Source organism: Hyaena hyaena, unplaced genomic scaffold (assembly GCF_003009895.1).
Source record: "Hyaena hyaena isolate Hyena2069 unplaced genomic scaffold, ASM300989v1 scaffold_228, whole genome shotgun sequence".
In the NCBI taxonomy this organism is placed as follows: domain Eukaryota; kingdom Metazoa; phylum Chordata; class Mammalia; order Carnivora; family Hyaenidae; genus Hyaena; species Hyaena hyaena.
The window spans coordinates 2,220,979-2,226,996 of record NW_024080860.1 but is presented as its reverse complement, the minus strand read 5'-3'; the positions used below and the strand labels follow the sequence as shown (position 1 = coordinate 2,226,996).

Sequence of the window (6,018 nt, the reverse complement as noted above, 5' to 3'; positions counted from 1 at the left end):
TCACACATTTTCTCTCTCTCTCAAAATGGATGTTAAAAAGAAAAAGGTACTACAGCAGCTCCATGGCATGTGAAATGGGAGCGGGTGACCCATGGTGCAGCAACGTGAGCTCTCAGCCATCCGGTTCTCGAAAGCAGTGGTGAGAGACAAAGAGCTTTATTGAGGCAGTACAGTCATCCTTAGGGGGAGGTCCCAGTGTCCTCAGGCTCCGGAGTGGGGGAACTCGGGTCTGGGGGCGGATGGCCAGGCTGCGGCTAGATAAAGGTGAGGTGAGTCGAGGCAGGGACCCCACAGCTTTCCTTGTGCTCCTCAAACAGCTTCTCCAGAGCCTGCATGTAGAGCGTGTGATAGTGGTCCACCTCCTCCTCGCTGGGGTGGAAGCTCTGGGGCACTGGAATGGGGCGGCCCACTGCAGGGAGAGTAGAGACACAGGTGAGATCAGGGTGGGGGGGCCTCTGCCGTCCTGCCCCTGAGACGGGCACTCACCCACGGTGGTGATGGGCCTGGCAAAGGGCAGCAGGCCCCAGGAGTCGGCTGAGAAGAGTCCGCGGCCCCAGAAGATTCAGGGACTGTAGCCTGTGAGCTTCTTGAAGGTCATCTGGCACAGGTATTGCCAGGTGTTGGGGGCAAAAACCTTCAAATGGAAGATGTCGTTCTCTCCAAAGGAGTACATGGGTACCAGGGAGGCACTGTGCAGGGACAGGGAGAGAGAGGAGGGGTGTTCAGGCCAATGGCTCTAGGGTCATCCCAAGATGCAACCGCAGACCCCTCCCTCACCTGCTTCCACTTCCGACGGTGTTTTTAAGCATATGACAATGAAAGATCTGCAAGAAGGGACTTACAGTTCTTGAGAAATGATTACATATTTGGCCTTCATCTCCAGCTGAGCCTTGAAGCACATTTGCTTAGGGAGCCCTGATGCCCACCCTGGTTCAGACAGATCCCCAGACAGCTCCTGCAAAACTTAACTCCTATTAGCACCTCCAGTAACAGGGGAAGTCGATTAACACATATTTGTATCTATTCTTCTATTTTTTAATTTATAATTTTTTAATGTTTTATTTATTTCTGAGAAAGAGAGAAAGAGAGACAGCGTGAGCAGGGGAGGGTTGGAGAGAGGGAGAGAGACACAGAACCAGAAACAGGCCCCAGGCTGAGCTAGCTGTCAGCACAGAGCATGACAGGGGTTCAAACCAACGAAATGTGAGATCATGACCTGAGCCGAAGTTGGATGCTTAACTGACTGAGCCACCCAGGAGCCCCTTAATAGGATTTTCATTTCTCGAGCTCACTGTATGGTAAAAATACAGTATAAAGAATAGATACATGGGCTCGTGGGTGGCTCAGTCAGTTAAGCATCTGATTTTCGCTCAGATCATGATCTCATGGTGTGTGAGTTCAAGCCCTGCATCAGGCTCTCAGCACAGAGCCTGCTTTAGATCCTCTGTCCACCTCCAGCTCTGCCCCTGCCCTGTGCTCACTCTTTTAGAATAAATAAACTTAAAATAATGTTCTAAAACATCCATGTATAAGAGACCCATGCAGTTCAAACCTCAACTGTATACATTTCCTCATCTAGTCGTTGTAACTACAATATTTTGCAAGTTAGGCTATGAGTCTGTTGTGCAAGTAAAGACACATGTCTGAGGTCTTGCCTTTGAGGTAGTGTCAGAAAGCGATTTGAACCCAGGGCTTCTGAGCACAATGTCCTGCTACCCGCGCTATGACCCTGCCTCTTTCAGAGAGGGAAGACTGGACGAGAAAGTGGGAATGATGCTCGAAGCAGAAAACACCTGCACATGCTGTCATAAGAGGGAGCGCCTGAGCGTCTCGGTGTGTTGAGCATCTGACTCATCTCAAGGTCATGACTTGGAAGCTTGTGAGTTCCAGCCCTGTATCGGGCTCTGTGCTGCCAGCTTGGAGCCTGGAGCCTGCTTCAGATCCTGTGTCTCCATCTCTCCTCCCCCATTCACACTTGGTATCTGCCTTTCTCTCAAAAATAAATAAACATTAAAAGAACAAAGTGCTGGCATGAGGGTCCTGTAGATACAAGGCCCAGTGCCGACTCTGGGGACACAGGCCCAGCCACAGGGACCTGGCCATGTAGGGACAGAGATTGTGGGTCCCCAGATGCAATGCACACTTCTGACCATTGGCAGCACCCCAGTTGGTCACTTGCACCACACTCACCCATGCCTAAGTGCCAGGTGCACGAAGCCTTTGCGATTCTGCAGAACGAGGTAATGCTCCCCTGGGATTGCGTTCAGGGCTTCCTGCGCACCCCCAACTGCAATAACCACAGCCTGCCCACTCGGGTGCTGAGAGAGAACAAAGTCTAGGCTCCTCCGGTTCACAGAACATGCTCCTGCATACATGAGGAGGTGGGGAGCAATCACCATCAGCATCCACTGCTGGGCTGCCTAGCCCCTCACCCACACTTTTGCATGTGCCCCACACCCCATTACATACAAACTTGCTGCCCCATGTGATTTATAGTGCCTCTCTCAGCAGGGGGGGGCAGGACACTTGCTCCAAAGCTATTCGCTGATGCCCACTGTGAGCCCTGCCAACATTCAGGCCAGATCCCCGTGTCTGGTGGGTGAGGAGCAGTCTGGCTGGTATGGGGGAGGGATTGCCTCACCTAAGGACATGAGATATTCTCGAAAGACTGGGAAGTGGAAGAAGATGTGCATCACTGCCATCATGGCACGAATCCCAGGGAAGTGCTTGGAGAAGTCGTTGGCCTCAGTGCAGATATTACAAAAGGTTCCCATGCCCATGATCCCATGTGGGTGAGAAGCCAATACATATTTCCGGTCAGGGGGCAGCTCTGATGTTTTCACCAGCTTGGGGTTGTTGGGCAGGATGAGAAGAAAGCAGCATGGAAAGCAAAATACCAGATGAAAAGAGTTGCCCTCCACTACACAGACTTCAGAGTTCAAGGTCATACCTGAGTCAACAACAGGGGTTGGGGCTACACTGGAACACAATTCTGCCCCCCTCTTACTCCCCCTCACCCCACTGTGTGAGTTTAGAATGCCCAGGGGTGCATAAGCAGGGGTGAGTTATCCTGGGAAGTGGGGGAGAGGGAGGAGACAGATAGCCTTTGTGGACGGTGACCTGTCACCTTGATCAGATAGTAATCCTTTAGCTGTTTCCAAATACTCCAGTTCCTCGTGACCTCGAACCGCTTTCCAGCTTGGGGCAGAGAGATGGGTGGAAGACTCTGGGGCGCTCGGCCACCTTTTCTGCTCCTCGGGTGCAAGTCCGAGCATGCTCACCTTGGTTGGGAGTGTCCCAGTCCTGGAAGAACCACACCAGGTAGAGAACAGAGAGAGACCAGAGTGGCGTGAAGAGGAGGAAGAGGAGGAGAAGGGAGAAGAAGGGGCCTGGGTGAAAGACAAAAAAAAGAAGCACTTAGCCTTTGAAGCTGGGTCGTCTAGTCCAGGCGCTCCTCTCCTCCCTGCTCACAGATGGGAAGGGATCACCCAGCCACCTCTGGCCCTCTCCTGCTCCCTTTGCAAGGGAGAGCTCTACCCTTTCAGCCCCCACTCCCCGCTCCCCTTGGGGACCCTGGCCAGCAGGCCTCTCACCCATGAAGAGGAAAGAGAGCACCCATTGGTAGGCGCCTATTATTTCCAGCCACTGTTTCTGCCGCGTTTCCATGGTGGAGGCGCACTCTGGGGCTGTGGGAGACTCCTGTCCAGTAGAGCTCCTCTGCCGGCAGGGGTCCGGGAGCCAGCGCAGAAACCAGGAAGTTTTGGGCGCCCACAGAAAAGATGGTTTTCTAACCAGGGGGCCAAGCCGTCGGAGCCTCACGGAGCACGAGAGTGTGGTGTGCCTGTGTGGAGTGGATGGGGAGATCTTGGATTGGGAGCGCCAGATTCTCCAAAATGATCTTTGAACTGCTAGCTTAGGTAGGTCAGGACTGGCCTCTGGGCGGAGTTGGGAGGGGACAAGAAGTGTGTGAGGGCGGTGGGACAGTGATTGTGGAATGGAGTCTCTAAGAAGCTAGGGGGCCCGCGGACTGGGTCCCCGCCACCGGCAGGCAGTGGCCAGATGCCAAGCTGTGGCCTTATCATCTCCAAGTGCGCGCCCTCAGCGCAGGTCTCCAGGAGTGTGGAGAAGCTTCACGCACGAATACGGACACACTGCAGCTCTCTTCCCAGGTTTAATTTCGCCCTGGCGACTTCTTCACCTGTGTTCCAGTGCCAGCTTGAGAAATCCCTTCTGATTCCGGCTCTGCTAGATCAGCACACCCGCTTTTTCGTCCAGTGCTTCCAGGGACCCTCCCATAGCAGGAACTGCCTCCTGGCCACTCCCAGGTCCGGACAGCAGATAGGAGGCACTAGCTTCGTCAGAGGACAACAAACTTGGGTGTCTTACAAAAGAGGGAGGAGGGAACCACGCAGGTAGACGGGGGAGCCCAGCACAGGGTAGCAGGCTGGGGTAGGAGGCAGCATCTAGGGCTGGGGGAGGGGTGCTGAGGCTGACCTCCCCCCTTCTTAGCGCTATGCATGATGTAGTCCCAGAAAAGAGGGAGGTGGAAGCCACAGGGCAGCATCAGCAGGTGCCCCCGTACCTGGGAAGAGCCAGGAGCAGCCCGTGGCCTCTGTGTAGAAGTTGCTGAAGGCCGGGATGACCAGGACCCCGTGAGAATGGAAGCCACAGAGGTAGTTGCCGGAGGGATCCAACTCTGTGGTTTTCAGCAGTTGGGGGCACAGGGAACATACTCCACCTTGTCAGGGAGATCAGACTTTTTTTTTTCTTTCTTTTTTTCAATCTTTTTTTTTTTCTTACAAATAGTTTATTGTCGAGATGGTTTCCATATAACACCTAGTGCTCATCCCCACAAGTGCCCTCCTCCATTCCCATCCCCCACCTCTCCCCCACCCATCAGTCCTCAGTTTGCTCTCAGTATTCAAGAGTCTATCATAGTTTGCCTCTCTCCCTCTCCCCCACCATTTCCCCCCTTCTTCTCCACCATGGTCCACCATTAAGTTCACCTAATCCTCCTATACGTGCAAACATATGGTATTTGTCCTTCTCTGCCTGACTTATTAGCTCAGCATAACACCCTCAAGGTCCATCCATGTTGCTACACATGGCCAGATTTCATTCTTTCTCATTGCCATGGAGTATTCCATAGTATAGATAAACCACATCTTCTTGATCCATTCGTCCACTGATGGACACTTAGGCTCTTTGCATGTTTTAGCTATTGTGGAGAGTGCTGCTATGAACATTGGAGTCCATGTGCTCCTATGCCTCAGCATTTCTGTATCCCTTGGGTAAATTCCTAGCAGTGCTATTGCTGGGTCCAAGGGGAGTTATATTGTTATGTTTTTGAGGAACTGCCACACTGTTTCCACGGGGGCTGCACCAGTTTACATTCCCACCAACAGTGTAGGAGGGTGCCCATTTCTCCACATCCTCGTCAGCATCTAGGGTCCTCTGATTTGGTCATTTTAGCCACTCTGGCTGGTGTGAGGTAGTTTGAGTGAGGTTTTGATTTGTATTTCCTTGATGAGGAGGGATGCTGGGCATCGTTTCATGTGTCTGTTGGCCATCTGGATGTCCTCTTTGAAGAAGGGTCTGTTCATATCTTCTGCCCATTTCTTCACTGGGTTGTGAGATCAGACTTTTGGGGGTGACCAGAGAAGAGTCCTGCCCAGCACACTCTTGCTGGGTGCCTCTTGCACCCAGATTACACGAACTAATCTCTGAAATGTCTCCAGATGGCCCAGGTGGGGACCGAGGCAGAGCACTGGCCTCCTGCCCATGGTGTGTCCCTGTCTGCAGAGAGCCAGACCAGGTAGAGGAGGGCTAGGATCCAGGCTCAGCTGAGGAGCCCAGGGACTAACACAGCCAGGCACACCTGGGCTGCAGAATGGAGCGGGGAGGGGGGGGCAGGCAGGATACTCAGACCCCCTTCTGCACCTCCTCCGTGTGGTGTGGCTTCAGCCCCTTCTATCCCGGCTAATTCCTTCTAGGCCTTCAAGGGGCCGCATGGGTCCC

The 6,018-nt window shown here is 53.3% G+C and overlaps 1 pseudogene; it reads right to left on the bottom strand.

Annotated features, from left to right (window-relative positions):
* Positions 1–254: 254 nt before the first annotated feature.
* LOC120239333 lies at positions 255–3,674 on the bottom strand (annotated as a pseudogene).
* Positions 3,675–6,018: the final 2,344 nt, after the last annotated feature.